The following is a 20921-nucleotide window of genomic DNA, read 5'->3' on the forward strand; positions in this document are numbered from 1 at the left end:
TACAGATGCCGTTCCATTGGTGTTGCTAACAACTTAGCCAGTCAAAATCCTGGGAACACTTTGCACCGAACCCACCAGACACACCATTGGGGGGTCTGACGGGAATAGGGCCGCCCACATGGGGGGTTGGTAGGGAGAAGTGAGAAAGTGACAGAGAAGTGAAACAGAAGTGAAAGGAGTAGGAGGTGGAAAGTGACTCTCCGAGAGAGAGAGGGCGCTGGTCCGGAGCAGGGCTCCTGAAGTTTACTAGGTGGCAGATGTTGGTCTGGGCCTGGTAGGAGCTGGAACACCGGTCGCAGGGGATCGTGTCAAGGGGCATGGACTGCCGAGGATGGCAGCCGGCGGCCTTGAGCCATTACCAGGCAGGGGCCAGGGCACGACGGGGTACGTGGACTCTAGGCTGGGAAGTAGCTTCACGCATCACGGTAATTTACCCGACGGGGATGAAGACATCAAGATTCATCCCCAACCCGCTCCAAAATCTGGGTACTAGTGCACCTATGGGATAGGACTTTCCCAAATACTGTCCAAAGGAATCCTACGTGTGAACCCAGAGAGGAAGCTCACTCCGTTAGCCATACGGGTGAGCGGGACCCAAAAAGTTTCAAACTTAAGGGTCCAACTAGTGAGAAGGTGCCACAGAAAAGGCCACAGGTTAACAGCAACACCAAGGGCACGGATCCACACATGCTCCCTCCATGCTGCAGCGGTGCTCAGAATTCTGGTTTACAAACTGTCAGAGCTGTTATTCTTGGACTGAGTGAGTACGCTGAAAAACCCCTTTTCCTCTACCCCACGGCACCCCATTCACCAACACCCAAAGGGCCCCGGGGCACAAACCCCCTACCCATGGAGGGGTTAACCATCCTGTTGCTACACCATCGCCACCGGGCTCCCCAACAGCAGCGGTGGTCTCCTACATTACTACGCACCATGGGTGGTGTCACAAACTTACACATCCCCTGAACATATCTATCCCCTTTCTTTTCAATTCGAGTGTCCGCGCGAACGCCCGGGTCTGGAGACCCCTCGAGCCACCGCGGCTCCGGATCAGAGCGGCTCAGCCGCTAGCACGGGGGCGGTACACATATATAACAGGATGGGGAACATATCTATCAGGATGGGGGACATATTTACCAGGAAGGGGCCCAGAGTGGGGAACAATATTCCATAGAGAAGGGGAAGAGGGGCAAATAGTATGATTTTTTTTTTATAGGATTTAGAACACTACAAGGGCCCTTACATCTGCCCAACATGAAGAGTTGGTGGGCAAAGGATTAAATTTTGCACCGGGCCATTGGGCTCCAGTTCCGTCAATGTACATGTTATTTGGTTGATATGGCATTGGATATGTTTGCCTGATCCCATTCTTTTCAAAACAGCTTCAGCACTAATTTGTTATATAATGTGCTGGGCATTAAATGCAAATTATTAAAAAAGTGTTTTAAAATGAAATAAGTGATCTCTAAGCTAAATGAGAAAGCCATCTGCAACCAATTACAGAGACTTGTGTCATTGCTTGTCCCAAGCTGTTCCCTGCATCACCTCCATATGAACTGTTAGCACATTGCTAACTCTGTCATTCTACAAAGGCTCACTTCTCTGAACTTGACAACAAGCCTTATGTCCTACTCTAATTGTAGCTACAGTACAAAGGCAGATATGGAGATACAGATGGGTATCATTGAGCAGTTAACAGAGATTGTATATCTGCCTCTAGCTTCAGTTATCGTATCATCTTAGTCTCTTGCTGACTAAAAGCTTTTTTTATGTGACTAGATTTCTAACAAGTGCCTATCAATAGTATAACAAGTTGATTGGTGCTCTTTAATGACACTTTTGTACGTGTCAATGCAAACTGTATGTGGTTGTAAATTTTTCATTTTTCTTGACAGCACATGCCATGTTTATATCAGATGTGCTGACAAAAAATATTTTTTAGGTTGCATTAAATGCTTGATTTATCGATTATCATTCGTTGCAATAGAGTCTTAATCTTAAGTGGATGATATTAAATTTACAGTTTAAAGAAAATATTCTACAGCCCTTTATTCTTAGATTTAGCGCAGTTATAAATGTAACGTTTTCTACGTTTGTATGGAATTACATGTGACAGATGGCGTGATACTTTGTTTAACAATCTCTAAAAAGTAAATGATAATCCGTCTATGTAAATAGCATAGACACACTAGGAAAACAGTTTAATGCCCCTGCCCTGTTAAGATAAGATATGCTACATCTGTATCTATTTAATAAAGATCAATACTCTCCATATAACAGTCATTGGTAGTGTTGAGCAAAAAGTTTTACAGGACAATAGTCTAGCAGCCACAATGATAGTGTAACGCCTGCCTGGATCCACAGACTCAGATGGGCTGTAAGGCTATGTGCGCACGTGTGCACTCTGCACCGCACCTAAAAGGTGCGCTTCAGAGCACAGCTGAAAAGCTCCGTTCTGAAGCGCATGGTGCCAGCAGAGAACGTGCGCTCTGCCTGCAGCTCTTGTCATAGACAGAGCAGGGGCTGCCGGCAAAGCGCACGGAAGATGTGACATGTCATTTCTTAGAACGCGCGCTTCGGGCAGCAGCCGAAGCGCTGCGCTCTAAGACGCCACGTGTGCACGGCCCCTGCACAATCTCCATAGATTATGCAGGGGACGCAGGACGCATGCAGTTACGCTGCGCTACAAAGCGCAGCGTAACTGCATGTAATACGCACACGTGCACACATAGCCTAAAGGGGAGGCTAGAGGGAAGCCACTCACCAAGCAGGACCCCCAGAACCCTGAAAACCTTTAACCCCTATACAGGAATTTGGAATTACACAGGGCTCTGGAGATCACTACCTGTGGAAGGCAGTAGTCCGATGAGAGTAGTAGTCAGGCAGGGTCAAACGAAATTGGAAAAAAAAGGAATTGCGGAACAGGGACAGAATCGGAAGGCAATGACGTAGTCAGCAAACGTAGCAGAGGTCAAATCCGGATCGGACAGCGAGGTACAAAAACAGTAGGCAGGAGGGTAGTCAGAAAACACGCAGAAGTCAACACACAGGAATCACCAAACAGAATAGGGCGTAACAGGAGCCAGGAAAATCAGAACTATCTCCGGTAGTGGTCATGTGACAGGAGGGGGAATAAGAAGGGTGTGGTGTCTTCCCATTAGCTGTAGCTGAACGCTTGCAACTTCAGCTGGAAGACACATGCCACCCACAGTCAGCCAGTGGTACTGCAGATCCCAAGCTAACACAGCCCAGTGGATTATCGGAGCCTGCGCCCACCGGTGCCGCTGGCATCGACTCCTCTTCCCTCACCAGCACCATCCATGGCAGGAACACGGCGTCGCCTGGCGATCGGAGCAGAAGTTGCTGGAGCAGACTCGGGCGGTGACGTAACAGATAGTCTGTGGCCACCATGCCAAAACCTTGCAAACCTCCTACTAACTGCGACATTACCGATGCTTTTTTTAACAGAAGGCTGCTGTAATGTCATGCACGTATCTCATCGTAATTTACAAGCCTATCAATCAGAAAAGGTGCTGGAGACATCGCAGGTAGTAGGATGTATACCAGGACGCAGGTAGTGGCCACTCAATACCATACAAGGGTCCTGCAAATTTTTTGCTGATCTCTAGTCATGGAAAGGGATATGGGGGTGCATGGTAGTCAATCCAGGCTTTGACTCTGGTACTGTATGTGATAGTGTAAGGCAAGAAAAAGAACAAATGGATCACTGACCAAATTATTCTAATTTAGATACATTACTGTAGTTTTCCATGGGTTCGCTTTCATGAGCAGATAGGCCTTCAAATGGTGAATGATGCAGTAGTAACTAACAAATGATGTCTGAGTATTTACACAGGATAAAACAAAATTGTCTATGGACAAATGCCCTCTGACTGTGCACCACTCCCCCAGTAGCCACAGGTGATTTTATTCTCTACTAGCAATTTCCTACATGCCCATAGTCATGAAGGTTTGTAACCTGGAGAGAGGCATCAGTTCAGTGTAGGTTCCCAGTATACGAGATATACCTCCTGCTCTCTGGCCTCCCTTCCAACACTCTTGCACCCCTCCAATCTATCCTAAACTCTGCAGCCCGCTTAATCCACCTCTCCCCTCGCTACTCCCCAGCCTCGCCACTCTGCCAATCCCTTCACTGGCTTCCCATCGCCCAACGACTCCAGTTCAAAACATTAACCATGACATACAAAGCCATGCACAACCTGTCTCCTCCCTACATCTGTGACCTAGTCTCCCAGTACCTACCTGCACGCAACCTTAGATCCTCACAAGATCTCCTTCTCTGCTCCTCTCTTATTTCCTCTTCCCACAATCGTGTACAAGATTTCTCCCGTGCATCCCCCATACTCTGGAACGCTCTACCTCAGCACATCAGACTCTCCACTACCGTGGAAAGCTTCAAGAGGAACCTCAAGACCCACCTCTTCCAACAAGCCTACAACCTACAATAGCCCTCAGCCCAGTAGACCACTGCGCAACCAGCTCTGTCCTCACCTATTGTACCATCACCCATTCCCTGTAGACTGTGAGCCCTCGCGGGCAGGGTCCTCTCTCCTCCTATACCAGTCTGTCTTGTACTGTTAATGATTGTTGTACGTATACCCTCTTTCACTTGTAAAGCGCCATGGAATAAATGGCGCTATAATAATAAATAATAATAATAATAATAATATGCCTTGACATGGCTATTGGGCAGATATAGAAATGGCCATTTTTGTATGCTAAATATCTCAATTTTTCCTAGATTACCTTAAGCAGTAATGCATATCTATATTCTTCATTCATTGTTTGCATGCTTTAACATTTAAGAGTGCAACTGTCTTTTTTTGTTATTATATACAGGATGAGAATCATGAACAAAATGGTTAATTAGAAATTGGGCATTACATTCACACAGATAATCTGAAGTGTCAGTGTTTAGCTTTCAAATCCAATAAGTGATACTAATTATTTCTAATAAATTAAGTCATTAACTATTGTACAAGCATTTCTATTGATACTGTGTAAAGAAAATCTAATTGAATTAGTGAATCAAAATGTTTTATTTTTTTTTAAATCTGGAACATGTACACGTTCCAATGTCCCAACTGATACTGAATTGTTTGTTGCCATGGAACATAACCATGTCTATTTAAGATTTGAATTTCCATTCCTCCTGTTTGAAAAATGTAACAATCTCGACTTTCATTACACATTTTTTGAAAGCTGAACAACAATATTTTTGCTCATCTAAAATATCATATACGATGAACAAACGGATTTGGACAAATCGTTCAGTCGCTCAACCCACTCACATTACACAATTATCATGAACGATGGGTCTTTGGCGTTAGAAAATGACAGATCTTAGGCAGCTAAAAGATATTTACTTTGACCAATGCTATAACACCATTGATTTCATTGAAAGCTAGGAAAAAGTGTCACTATTGTCCACCTGTGTAAAGAAAATGTGCTGGCTTTGTAATTTATAGTTTACTCGATGATGAGTTATTGACACCAATGTACTGTATGTTCATCAAGGAATTATTCAAATTGTCTCTTCAGGGAGCTAGAAGACTACTCTAGTGCCACCTATTGGAAGTAGCAATCCTACAAGTCAAAAGAGACCCTTTAACAAACCTAAGGCTCCATAAAGGGTCACTTTTGACTTGTAGGATTGCTACTTCCAATAGGTGGCACTAGAGTTTGTCTCCTTCCTCCCTGAAAGACAATTTGAATAGTTCCCAGAGGAGCATTGCAGCTATAAGTCTCCTCACTGGCAGCCAAAATGGTTTGTCAGTCTCTGCAAGGAGAAAAGTGTTCCCATCAAGGATCCATGTATTGAAGTCGATGTGCATTCCATATACTAAAATATTCACAAAGAATAAATAAATAACATCGTTATTCTGATGATCTGAAGCAGATGGTCATGCTTTATTGTAGATGGGTCCCATAGATTATATTTTAGCTGTATGTATAGTTGTATAGAAAGTATAAGACTCCTACTGACCACCCCAGAGTATTTCAACAAATGAAGAATGGCCATAAACTGCGGCGCCTCCTAAACATCATACATTTTCTATTCTTTTCCAAGTATTGCATGGATAACATGTTCTCCAAGGAGTCAGCTTGATGAACATGCCTTGTCCTCTTGTCCTTTGATGCCATTGTCTTTCATATCTTTTTAATCATTCACTCCTTCATGTTCTATGGGCACAAGCAGAAAGTCAAACAGCAGCTTGACATTGGTAGGGCGAGTAGGTCAATTGTCCTGCCAAATCATGATGGAAAGTCACTTAACCTGCTAACCCTGATAATACATTCATTACTCTCACCAAAAGAATTTGCTTTAACTTCAGTTAATCATGGCTCCAATTAGTACAATGAAGCAGCTGTTTTCTTTATAGAAATGTGAGAATAGGCTGATAGCTGACTATTTGACATCTATTGACACTGACATCCTAACCACCTACTGACTATTTGCTGAGAGTCACTGTTCATTTAGAAAGAAAAAGGTGCATTCTCCTTTTTGTTTCCCTCCTTTGGTACCTCATGTACAGGGGCGAACTCCGAATTTTTGAAGAAGTTTCAAGTGAGTCACTACCCACCAAGATGGAACAATACCCCATGATTATACTTATTTTGCCAAGGTTATGCAGCGGCAAAATTACTGTTATTGTGAACAGTTAAGCAGGATGAAGACAAAACAATCTCTTAAAGGCAAAAAAAGCTACAAATCACACATTTTCTCTGTATTTTATGCAAAAAATACACACAGGTGCATCTCAATATATCATTAAAAAGTTAATTTATTTCAGTAATTCAATTTAAAAAAGTTAAATGCAGATATTATATAGAGTAATTACACACAGAGTGATCTATTTCAAGTGTTTATTTCTGTTAATGTTGATGATTATGGCTTACAGCCAATGAAAACCCAAAGTCATTATCTCAGAAAATTAGAATATTATATAAAACCAATTGAAAAATGATTTTAAACTTTGAAATGTTGTCCTACTTCAAAGTCTGTACTGTAAACATATTTAATACTTAGTCGGGGCTCCTTTTGCATGAATTACTGCATCAATGCGGCTTGGCATGGAGGCGATCAGCCTGTGGCACTGCTGAGGTGTTATGGAAGCCCAGATTGCTTTGATAGCAGTCTTCCGCTCGTCTACATTATTGAGTCTGGTGTCTCTCACTCCTGTCTTCAAGATTTCTCACCTGCTGCTCTTATGCTTTGGAATACACTACCAAGAACAATCCGATTAATTTCCAACATCCACACCTTTAAGCAGGCCCTAAAAACGCATTTCTTTAGATTAGCCTATCACCTCACCGCCCTGATCTAATCTAGTCCCTTTCTGCCCTCCCTTTCTGCCCTTCATAAAATGTATCTCCAATTCTTGTCCCCTGTATCTTATAATTCCATTCCTCTCAATGTACTTTTTTACACTCTGAACCTGTATAAATTCTGTCTGGCGACCGGTCCACGCAGCTGGTTTTGAATCCCCTATTAAATTGATGGCTGGACCATATATGACAAGCTTCCCCCCCCTACATCCTCTCCCCCATTCACCTTTCGTGCCTCCCCTATTTCCTCATAGACTGTAAGCTTACGAGCAGGGCCCTGACTCCTCTTTGTATCTTAATTTTATTATTTTGTATTGTCTCATATTGTCTGTACAAGTCCCCTCTGAATTGGAAAGCGCTGCGGAATATGTTGGTGCTATAGAAATAAAAAAATATTATTATTATTCCTCTTGACAATATCCCATAGATTCTCTATGAGGTTTAGGACAGGTGAGTTTGCTGGCGAATCAAGTACAGTGATACTGTGGTTATTAAACCAGGTATTGGTACTTTTGGCAGTGTGGACAGGTGCCAAGTCCTGCTGGAAAATGAAATTTACATCTCCAAAAAGCTTGTCAGCAGAGGGAAGCATGACATGCTCTAACATTTCCTGGTAGATGGCTGACTTTCGTCTTGATAAAATACAGTGGACCTACACCAGTAGATGACATGGCTCCCCAAACCTTGGCTGATTGTGGAAACTTCACACTAGACCTCAAGCAGCTTGGATTGTGGCCTCTCCACTCTTCATCCAGACTCTGGGACCTTGATTTCAAAATGAAATACAAAATTTACATCCATCTGAAAACAACACCTTGGACTACTGAGCAACAGTCCAGTTCTTCTTCTCCTTGGCCCAGGTAAGATGCTTCTGGCATTTTCCATTGATCATGAGTGGCTTGACTCAAGGAATGCAACAGTTGTAGCCCATGTCCTAGATATGTCTGTGTGTGGTGGCTCTTGAAGCATTGACACCAGCAGCAGTCCACGTGAATCTCCACAAATTCTTGAATGTCCTTTTTCTAACAATCCTATCAAAGCTGCGGTTATCCCAATTGCTTGTGCACCTTTTTCTACCACACTTTTTCCTTCCACTCAACTTTCCATTAATATGCTTAGATACAGCACTCTGTGAACAGCCAGCTTCTTTAGCAATGACCTTTTGTTGCTTACCCTCCTTGTGGAGTGTGTCAATAGCTGCCTTCTGGACATCTGTCAAGTCAGCAGTCTTCCCCATGATTGTGTAGCCTACTGAACCAGACTAAGGACCATTTTAAATGCTTAGGAATTCTTTGCAGGTATTTTGTGGGTATTATTCTAATTTTCTGAGATAATGACTCAATGATAATGATGGTTTTCATTGGCTGTAAGCCATAATCATCAACTTTAACAGAAATAAACACTTAAAATGTATCACTCTGTTTGTAATGACTCTATATAATATATGCGTTTCCCTTTTTGTATTAAAGTACTGAAATAAATTAACTTTTGATGATATTTTACTTTATTGAGATGCACCTGTATTTTCAACTTTTACATTTTAAAAATTACAAAATGGAAAATGTGGATAAAACTGCGCTGCTGTAGAACAAAATAAGTTCCAAACCACTGGAAAGTAAATATAGGTGCTTTATTTAATGTATTTCAATGTGAATCCCCACTTTTTTTTATCAGTAAATGTTTGCCCACAGCATTTCCAAAAGGTAAAATGGGCAGATGCTAAAGTTTGGACACCCTTGAAGATTTGTGTGTTTAGATAACTTTAATCAAGGTTTCAGACCTTAATTAGCCTGTTAGGGCTATGACTTAGTCCCTTTCATCATTAGGAAAGGCCAGGGGATACAAATTTCACAGCATCATAAAAATCCAGCCTCCTCTAACCTTGTGACAAAAAACAGCAGCCATGGGTTCTTGTAAGTAGCTGCCTGGCACTCTGAAAATGATGGAGGTCCACAAAGCAGGAGAAGGCTATAAGATGATAGCAAAGTGTGTTAAAGTTGCCTTTCCTCAGTTTGAAATGTAATTACGAAATGGCAGTTAATGGGAACCAATCACCAGGATTTCCGTATATAACCTAAAGCCAGTGCTATACTGGCACTATGAGGCTGATTCTCTACATATATTTTGCTGATTCTCTACATACCTGTAGTGGTCAGCTTGGATGTTTAGGTTTTGAAATCCAAAAAAGTAAAGTTTATAAAATTACTTGCTTGTTGAGTGATAGCAGCTGAGGATCAGATAATATATTCAGAGTTACCCTCTCTCTCTGTTAGAATTAGCATAAGTATTATACAAACAATTAACTTTTTCTTTTGCAGGACCTGTGGTGAGGTCATACCCATGTGACCTGGTATCCAGCTTTGTTGGCTGAGACCGCACCCCTTCTGGTCACATGGGTATGACCTCACACAGGTCCTGCAAGAAACAAAGTGATTTGTTTGTATAATACTTATACTAATTCTAACAGGGGGAGGGGATAACTATGTATTCCCCCCCCAGATATTATCTGCTCCTTTGCTGCTGTCACTCAACAAGCAGTTAAGTTTATAAACTTTACTTTTTTGGATTTCAAAGCCTATACATCCAAGCTGACCACTAAAGGTATGTATAAATCAGCCTGATAGTGCCAGTATAGCCCTGGCTTTAGGTTATATATGGAAATCCTGGTGATTGGTTCCCTTTAACAGGAACATTGAGGTCAAGATAAGGTCTGGAAGACCAAACAAAATTTATGTGAGAGCTGCTCCTAGGATTGTAAAGAGGCAAATCAGAACCCCTTTTGACTGCAAAAGACCTTCAGGAAGATTTAGCAGACTATAGAGTTCTGTTACATTGTGCTACTGTTCAGAGACTTCTGCACAAATATGGCCTTCATAGAAGATTCATCAGAAGAAAATCTCTCATGCGTCCTCACCATAAAATTTAGTGTCAGAAGTATGCAAAATAACATCTAAAAAATCCTGATGAATTTTGAAAACAAGTCCTGTGGACCAATGAGGGTAAAATAGAACACTTTGAATGATCAAAGGTACGTGTGGAGAAAAAAAGGCACAGAATTTCAGGAAAAAACACAACATCAACCATTAGGCATGGGGGTGGATCAATCATGCTTTGGGGTTGTATTTCAGCCAACAGCACGGGGAACATTTCATAGGTAGAAAGAAGAATGGATTCAATAAAATTTCAACAAATTCTTGATGAAAACTTAGAACCAACTATAAAAAAGCTGAAGTTGAAAAGATGATGGCTTCTACAAATGGATAATGATGATCCTAAACAATCATCAAAATCCACAATAGACTACCTCAAAAGATGCAAGCTGAAGGTTTTTACAATGTCCCTGACAGTCCCCTGATCTGATCATTGAAAATCTGTAGCTAGACCTCAAAAGAGCAGTGCATACAAAACAGCGCAGGAATCTCACAGAAGTGGAAGACTTTTCCATGGATGAATGGATGAAACTGCCTCAAACAAGAAGTTAAAGACTCTTGGCTGCCTATAAAAAACAATTTTTAAGCTGTGATACTTGCCACATGGGTGCTACTAGGTACTAACCAAGCAAGGTGCCAAAGATTTGTATTCTACCATTTTCTTTTTTTGTTAATTTAAAAATGTAAAAGATGAAAATATTTTTCATCTTCAACTTGCTTAACTGTTTACAATAACAGTAATTTTGAATAGAGGTGCTCAAATTTTTGCATGCCACTGTACACATGCCTGAGAATTGAGATCACAGCATCAAGAAAAAATTGTGGAATTATGGTTGTCACAGTATGGTTAGACATCATAATGGTATGCAAACGAAGAAAATGTGGAAACTAAATCTTCAAAATATCTCATTTTTTCAGTATCATGGATAAATGCCATGCACAAAAATCCACAAAGTCTTGTCTGCTATCAATATGGCTATTCATGGTTGTCTGAAGAATGTTTTGCCACTCTGAATGGACTTGTGCACGTAAATTTAGAAGATTCATTTTCAATTCCTGACTTTTTTTTTTTGGAAATTGCAAAATTAGCTGCCAGCAGTGCATTTTGATGATTTACATGCCCAAGTATATTTAGTGAAGCTGAACATTCCTCAGTCAACCATTAATAATCTCATTGATAACATGCCAAGACATGTACTGAAAGTGTGTGGTTTTTTGTATGTTGGACTCATACCTGATACAGGATAAATGACATGAAATCAGAATAAACCTTTCTTGTTTTAGGTCAATTTGGATTACCAAAATTATTTATTTTTGCCAAATGCCAGAATAATGAGTGAGAGAGAAAGTATTAAGGCATTTTTATTACTTTCTGCAAAGTCAAGAGTTTATATATACTAAGTGTACTATGTCTTTAAACAATATGGGACAGCCCATATTATGATGTCATGTCTTTGGAAGCATGTGATAGGTTTATTGGCAATTTCTGAGATAACTAGAGACACACTTGCGGATGTATTTTAATGCACAGATGCAACATACTGCTTCTTTGTTTAGCATCATGGGAAAGTCAAAAGAAATCAGCCAATATATCAGAAAGAGAATTTTAGACTTGCACAAGTCTGGTTCATCATTGGGCATAATTTCCAGATACCTGAAAGTACCTCATTCATCTGTAGAAACAATTATATGCAACTGCAAAGAAGATTGGAATGTCCAGGCACCATACCGCTCAGGAAGGAGACGGGTTCTGAGTGTCAGATATGAATGTGCTTTGGTCAGACATGTGCTTATTAACCCAAGAACAATAGCAAAAGACCTTGTGAAGATGCTGGTGGAAGCTGGTAAGATTGTGTCATTATCCACAGTGACACGAGTACTGTATCATCATGTGCTGAAAGGCCACTCTACCAGGAAAAAGCAATTACTCCAAAAGAAACATTAAAAAAGCCAGATTAATATTTGCAAATGCACACATGACAAAGACCTTAATTTTTGAAGACATGTCCTGTGGTCTGACAAAACTAAAATTTAACTCTTTGGCTATTATGATCATTGTTATGTTTGGAAGAAAAGGGGAGAAGCTTTGAAATCATCCCAACTGTGAAACACGGGAGTGTCAACATCATGTAGCAGGGTTGTTTTGCTGCAGGGAGAACTGGTGCACTTACAAAATAGATGGCATCATGACAAAAGAAGATTATGTGGCAATACTGAAGGAACATGTCAAGACATCAGCCAGGAACTTAAAGCTTGGGCAGAAATGGGTCTTCCAAATGGACAGTGACCCGAAGCATACCGCCAAACTGGTTACAAATGGGCTTAAGGATAACAAAGTTAATATTTTGGAGTGGCCATCAAAAAAGCCTGATCTCAATCCTATTGAAAATTTATGGGCAAAGCTAAAAAAGCCATTGCGAACAAGGCGACCTACAAACATAGCCATTTACACCAGTTCTGTCAGGAAGAATGGACCCAAATTCCTACCAACTATTGTGAGAAGCTTGTGGAAGGATATCCAAAACGTTTGACCAAAGTCATACATATCTTAAAACATTCTCTGTCTCTCATTATTCTGGCATTTGGCAAATATAAATAATTTTGGTTCCTAATTGACCGGAAACGGGAAAAGTTTACTCTGATTTCATGTCAGATAGTGAGAAAAACATGCATATGTGTCTTTATAGATAGTGTAAGTAAACTTCTGGTTTCAACTATACAAGATTATCTCCGCAGAGGAACATTTTTTTTTAAACACATCTAATTGAGGAAATTTTAATTATTACAAGATCTATTGAATAAAATTAACTTTTTTCATGGGACAACCCCTTTAAGGATGGATAATGTTGTGTATTCTTAGATAACATCTGAGTATATGTGGAATTAGTTTGACATATCCTGTCATTCTGTATTCTGAGACCTGTAAGTTTCATTTCATTATGAAAAGGTCCCCGTAAACAGCTATCTTGTAGGGTGAGATAGACGTCTCTAAGGGTCCCGTTACACGTAGCGATACACCAGTGATCCGACCAGCGATCTGACCTGGCAGGCATCGCTGGAACATCGCTACATGGTCGCTGGTGCCGGGGTGCAATCCAGAGTTCAGGTGAGAGCACCGGAGATCAGCCCGGCATGTCTTCAGCTTTCATGAACTGAACTGCAATCCCGGGGAATCAATTACTCGGCGCTCACGGTGCAGTCTAGGCTGCACTCCGGAGCTCAGGTGAGAGGTCCGGAGTGCAATGCAGGTAACTGAATCCAGGCCTGGCATTACTGGAGATTCCTCCAGTAGCCAGTTCGACGCTGGGCGCTCATTGGTCTCCCACCGTCAAACACTCCGATGTGTGCTGCACAGCTAGAGACCAATGAGCAAAAAATGGTCCTGATTGTTTTGTCACGATCAGCGACCTTGCAGCAGGGGCCCGCTTGCTACTGCTTTTCACACACAGCGATATCGCTAGCGAGGTCGCTGATACGTCACAAAACCAAAACAGCAAAACGTATACCGATATATTGATAAGCTACCATATATGAGCCAGATAGGATATAGGAAAATTACAAGTAGAAATCTTAGATAACTGTGTTCACATTATCTGTTTCTTATACCTGTTAGACCCTGAGCATAGGTAAGGCCTTTGTCTTCTGCTCCAACTAATCACATAAGATGGAAATACTAAAACTGAATATCAAATTGTACAGAATGTACTATAAATGCAGATTAAGATCAACAGGTCCATTCAGAGGTTACGGCAAACACTTCTCCTAATTAACACATAATTACTTTATAAGAATACGCTATTAAACCTCAGAAAATTCTAAATGGATTTCTGATGCATTTTCTCTTACTGTTTAAAGGCACATGATACCTATGAAAGTATGAGAGTCACAAATACTAGCTGTATCTTTCTGGGGATTTACCAAAGACTCAGCAGGGTGGGAGAATGGTCCGTTGATTGTAACACTAGTCCTGTGACATCACCAGGACTTTCCTTTAAAGCACCACTCCAGGGTTTGTTTGTTTTTTTCATTTCCACACTGGACTGGTGCTTTAAATGTAAGTCCCCTCCCCCTGTACTATATTCACCTTTAGCCATCTTCATCAGTTTCCAACGTCGATCCGGATCTCTGGCAATTGTGACTTGCCAGCAGCTTCAGTTTAATGGAGCGCAACAGACGTGACAAATCAATACAACTCTATAAGAGCCTCGTTCTAGCCTCATTCTGGCTCTCATAGATGTGCATTGAGTGCTTGTGACATAATTTCTAACTTCCAGACAGTCAGAAGTTACAGGCACAAGATGGCGCTGCAAGACAGGAAATGCTCTGAAAAATAATTAAGCCGCCAAATAGCTAGTATAATAGTGGGGGAAGGGGTTTACTTTTAAAGCCCCACTCAAGCGCTAAAAACAAAAACCTGCTGGAGTGGTGCTTTAACATAAAGATGTGCTTTATAATGCAAGCAAGATCTGTATGTCATTCTTGTCAGCACTAGTGATGTGCGAACCCCAGCCTAGACCAAACATTTTGTAAAGTTCGAGTCCGGGGTCGGAGATAACGCGAACTCGCGCCCGAACCCTGAGCTTGGACTTTACAGTTATGGGATGGGGCGAGGGGGCTGTAAAATAAAGAATATAATTAATAATAAACATTGTCATTATACTTACAGGTCCCGCGACATGTCCTGCAAACTCTGTCTCCCGGCCGCTTCTGCTTTCGGGTCCGATCATTGCTGTGCCCCCGAGTAGCCACCACTAACTTTCATGACATTCCATGATGTCAAAGCCATGTGACCAGTCTGGTGGGAATGTTGTATTACCTCATGGGTTACAGACTGGTCTCCATGGCTATGACATCATGGAAGATCCTGTAGTCAGTGGTGGTTACCTGGTTACCCGGAGGCACAGCTGACCGACTTCAGCTATGCACTCGGCTGAAGTCTCTGACAGCTCTCAGCTGAGTCTGTGAGAGCAGACCTGTTATTGTCTTCTCGCATAGATGTAGCAGAGCTGAAGATGCTCCCCCACCTTTGGACTATGTTGGAGTTTTTTTGAGTAATAAAGATGGAGTACTAAATGTCTTCTGTTTTATTTCTAATAAAATATTTTCTCTATGTTGTTGCTTTATTTTACTGTTAAAATAACAGAGAATCACAGACGCTGTCACAGAGTGGGCAACTGTGATTGGATGCTGGAGTAACCTGAAACTAGCCCATACATTTTAGCATCTAGAATGTATGGGCAGATTCAAGATTACTCCAACAGCCAATCACAGACGCCTATTCTGTGTGACAGTGTCTGAGATTGGCTGTTGGGTCCCTCACACATATAGTAGTGTAAAAATAAATAATTTTAAAAAATGACGTAGTGCTCCGCAGTATTTTTGATTCTCAGCGCAGCAAATGCAGACGGCTGTGGGCTGCCACCCCATCTGCCTGGCTTTTCCTTGGCTGGCAATCAAAATACAGGAAAGCCCATTCCCTTTTTTTATTATTTAAAAAAATAATAAAAAAATGCGTGGGCTGCCACCGGATTTTGATGACAAGTCAGGTAAAACCAGGCAACTGGGGTTGGGATTCTCAGCATGGTAAGGCCCAAGCATTCTGAGCCCCCACACTAAAAACCGGAGTCCGCAGCTGCGCCTGGAAATGGCACAATGTTTCTTAGCTTTATCCGGCTTATCGAGTGGCCCTGATGGCCGTTGCACACTGGGTAATAAAGCGGTTAATTCCAGTTTTGTATTCTCAGCTGGTACTACACTGTGTGCAGAATTATTAGGCAAACAAGTATTTTGATTACATGATACTTTTTATACATGTTGTCCTACTCCAAGCTGTATAGGCTTGAAAGCCAACTATCAATTAAGTAAATCAAGTGATGTGCATCTGTGTAATGAGGAGGGTGGGGTGTAATGACATCAACAAACTATATAAGGTGTGCTGAATTATTAGGCAACTTCCTTTCTTTTGGCAAAATGGGTCAGAAGAGAGATTTGACGGGCTCTGAAAAGTCCAAAATTGAGAGATGTCTTGCAGAGGGATGCAGCAGTCTTGAAATTGCCAAACTTTTGAAGCATGATCACTGCACAATCAAGTGTTTCATGGCAAATAGCCAACAGGGGCGCAGGAAGCGTGTTGAGCAAAAAAGGCGCAAAATAGCTGCCTATGACTTGAGGAAAATCAAGCGTGAAGCTGCCAAGATGCCATTTGCCACCAGTTTGGTGCAACGTTACTGGAGTATCAAAAAGCACAAGCTGTGCCATACTCAGGGACATGGCCAAGGTAAGGAAGGCTGAAAAACGACCACCTTTGAACAAGAAACATAAGATAAAACGTCAAGACTGGTCCAAGAAATATCTTAAGACTGATTTTTCAAAGGTTTATGGACTGATGAAATATGAGTGACTCTTGATGGGCCAGATGGATGGGCCAGAGGCTGGATCCGTAAAGGGCAGAGAGCTCCACTCTGACTCAGACGCCAGCAAGGTGGTGGTGGGGTAGGGGTATGGGCTGGTATCATCAAAGATGAACTTGTGGGTCCTTTTTGGGTTGAGGATGGAGTGAAGCTCAACTCCCAGAATACTGCCAGTTTCTGGAAGACAACTTCTTCAAGCAGTGGTGCAGGAAGAAGTCGGTATCGTTCAAGAAAAACATGATTTTCATGCAGGACAATGCTCCATCACATGCATTCAACTACTCCAGAGTGTGGCTGGCCAGTAAAGGTCTAAAAGATGAAAAAATAATGACATGACCCCTTCTTCACCTGATCTGAACCCGATAGAGAACCTGTGGTTCCTCATAAAATGTGAGATCTACAGGGAGGGAAAACAGTACACCTCTCGGAACAGTGTCTGGAAGGCTGTGGTGGCTGCTGAACGCAATGTAGATCAACAGATCAAGCAACTGACAGAATCTATGGATGGTAGGCTGTTGAGTGTAATCAGAAAGAAAGGTAGCTATATTGGTCACTAATTTTTTGGGGTTTTGTTTTTGCATGTCAGAAATGTTTATTTCTAAATTTTGTGCAGCTATATTTGGTTTTTATTAAGTTGCCTAATAATTCTGCGCAGTAATAGTTACCTGCACAAACAGATATCCTCCTAAGATAGCCAAATCTAAAAAAAAAAAACACCCCAACTTCCAAAAATATTAAGCTTTGATATTTATGAGTCTTTTGGGTTGATTGAGAACATAGTTGTTGATCAATAATAAAAAAATCCTCTAAAATACAACTTGCCTAATAATTCTGCACACGGTATAAGCCCGAAATTAATGGTGTCATGCCAAATTAGACATGGCCACCATGAATTTCTAGTAAACAGTAAAAAATAAACCACAAACACATAGAATTTTTTTTTTATTAGAAATAAACCAAAAAAAAATGTAGGGACTCCATTTGTTATAAAAAAAATCCTTAGTGCGACGTGGTCCACAGGTAGAACAATGTCAGCTGTGCTTCATTACTCTGTACAGACAAGTGTCTCTACAGGGCGAGAAGCAGGGAGAGCAATGTAAGCTCTGCTTTTTCACTCTGTACAAACAAGTGTTTCTATAGAGCGAAAAACAGGAAGAGCAATGTCAGCTCTGCTTCATCCCTCTGTACAGAAAAGTGTCTATACAGAGTGAGAAGCAGGCTGACACTGAGGATGTTATTTTTTACTGACTCTGTTAATAATTACAATCAACTATTAAATAAAGGCTAAATGCCAAAGAATTTACAAATGTATAAATATTTTATTTAACAATGCGAATCAAGAACACACATACATTGCAAGTAGTGAAGGTTAAAATCAATACACACAAACAAAATCAGGGCAGCTGTGCGTGTCAGGATTATATTAACCATCAAAAAATGGCTAAGTGGTCATTGAAGGAAAAGATGTTGTGTGAGAGGCCAAAAATGCGATAAAAAATAGCGCCAGCAAAATTACTCTGAATATGCATATATAAATATATATATATAAATATATATATATATATATATATATATATATATATATATATGGGGAAAAGGCACCAAATTTCATCACTGAAGGTCTCTCATAGGTTGGGCCATTGAATTAAATGCAAAACAATACAATCAGCCAATTGATTGAAGTAATAGCAGTGTAACAAATATAAAGAACATTGTTCCACACAGACAGGGTTAATACATAGCAATTCATAATAACCATGTGGAAATGCTCTGCGCAAAGGCAGTATAAATGCAGATTATAATGTATAATAACCGTATACATAGTATAGAACCATATCCATTACGCATGCTGCACACCGCTAATGAATCAGATGAATCCACATCCACCAGCGGTAAATGACCATGCTGCACGTGTAGAGAAAATTCTCTGGGGAAAGATGGAAAGACCCACCAAGTAGCAACCTGACCAGACACGCTGCCTTTCTCCTCAACACGTGTTTCGCTTCCGCTTCATCGGGAGGTACAGGGAGTGTGTTATCGGCGGTTTAAATCCCATGCTGTGGGGCTTACCCACCAATAGAGGTGCCTGCAGGCACACCGAGGCCCGTCCCTCACAACGCATCGGTGTCCAGGCTGTCAGTGTATATGCTTGCAACACAGACAACCAATTGGACGCCAAGTGCCGGGGGGAGAGGCATCAGAGAGCCGGCATGCGCACAGGTGGGAAGCCAGATATACCATTACAAAGTTGGGCAAAGTATGGGCAGAATACAATTTTGTCAATCCAAATGGAGATGATGTGAAGCGCCACCCATTGTTGCCCGATGATAGAATAGATTTTCAGTGGGATCAGAGACAATTTCCACATTCATCCACTAGGGACCGCCAGATCTATAATTAAAAACATGAAAAATAGTAAAATAGATGTCATGATAAAAACGACATGACCCAAAACAAGTCCTCAATTCATCAGTAGTGTCGGAGTACAAGGAGTTAATGATAGTATTTCTTAGAATGATACATAGTATCAAAAGTTTACATTGTAAAAAAAAATCATGAAAAATCATGAAAAAACATGAAAAAGCATGGTGGAAAAAAAGAAGATCAAGTATCCCATAAGCAATAACAATGGCCAGAATTATTTAAGGAAAGGCTTGAAGCTCATGGCATCATTGAGTTCCTTAGGTTTAACAGTATCGAGGATTGTGATCCAGTGAGCCTCCTTCTTATGAGATTATTTGTAAAATCACCGCCTCTCACCCCCATATTAACTTTGTCAATTCATCTGAATTTAAGTTGTCTCCAATTACACCTATGATGCTCCTTGAAGTGTCTCGGAATATTTTTTAATTGGGCTATCTCATCAGGTCTCTGAGCTTTTGCAGCATTCATTATGTCCCGTATGTGTTCTAGGACCCGTACCCTTAGTTCACGGGTAGTGAACCCTACATAAATCAGCCCACATGGGCATGATGCCCAATAGACAACATTCATAGAACGACAATTGACAAATTGCAAGATTGTATAGGTTTTTGATCGTGAGGAGTCGCAAAATTCAAGTGCCCGATCCATCCAGTCACCGCACGCAAAAGATCCACATCTCGGGCCCCTAGTTGTAAAAGGAGCATTATAGGTGTAATTGGAGACAACTTAAATTCAGAGGAATTGACGAAGTCAATATGGCGGCAGTGCAGTAAATACCCCCGGAAGTTAATGATTGGACCCGGAAGCAGAAGTCACGGGACCTATAAGTATAATCATAATATATTTTAATAATGTGCTTGTTTTTACAGCCACTGGACCTGAACTGGACCCGAACTGTAATACGAGCTTCCCAAGACAGCTCTTGTTTATCATGTGCACGAACACTATATGTTCGGTATGGAGGCCGAACTTTACAGTTCAGGATCGCCCATCACTAGTCAGCATTTCTAGGAACCAAGCAACTGTCAGCTAACAGTGGAAGCGATGCTATATGTTTTTGTACAGTATCTGTATTTAGGTACTCACATTTTATTATTCAAGCTTAATTTTATGGGAAGTCGATTAAAAAAAGCATATCGTCAGAAGGTAGAATTACACCAGTTTGGATGGGGGTAAACCACACAAACAATGGGGATCTGTAGCCACAGCTAGAAGCATATGTTTGGCTGGGTGAATTCCATCTAACCCGTTAAACAAAAAGCTGGATATTTGATAGATATTCAATAGACATGCAAATTAAGGGCGGTAGCAGCAGCCACGATTTAGAATATACGCCAGGGTCCATTAGCTTTTGGAGACTAGCAGAGAAGATCATATTTGAGCTTTCTGTTGAGTGAAGATAATTTTACGTATATGTAACACAAGTGCCAGAAATGCAACACGCAGTAAACTGTTTTCTGTAGTGACACCATCAAGTGTTTATTGGGAGGGACACAGGGAGATAGAAGTGGAATGGGTGAGCAAAATGTAGCACAGAAATTCAACACAAACAAATGAAATCACAGTTAGCACGTTTCACAGTTACCCTCGACTGATCAGGTGCATACACTCACTGGACATTATTATACACAAATTCCTTTAAGATTAACCTAATTCTGGTCCTTCCATCAGGGGACTGTCGGTGTCGCCCCACTTGCAGTCACAGCATACAATTAGGCAAGGAAACTTTGGCTCTACATAAATATTTTACATTAGTGGTACACTAAAAGTGATGCAATGGTGTTGCAGCTCACTATACCAACAGTAA

The sequence above is a fragment of the Anomaloglossus baeobatrachus genome, chromosome 5 (genome assembly GCF_048569485.1).
Source record: "Anomaloglossus baeobatrachus isolate aAnoBae1 chromosome 5, aAnoBae1.hap1, whole genome shotgun sequence".
Classification (NCBI taxonomy): domain Eukaryota; kingdom Metazoa; phylum Chordata; class Amphibia; order Anura; family Aromobatidae; genus Anomaloglossus; species Anomaloglossus baeobatrachus.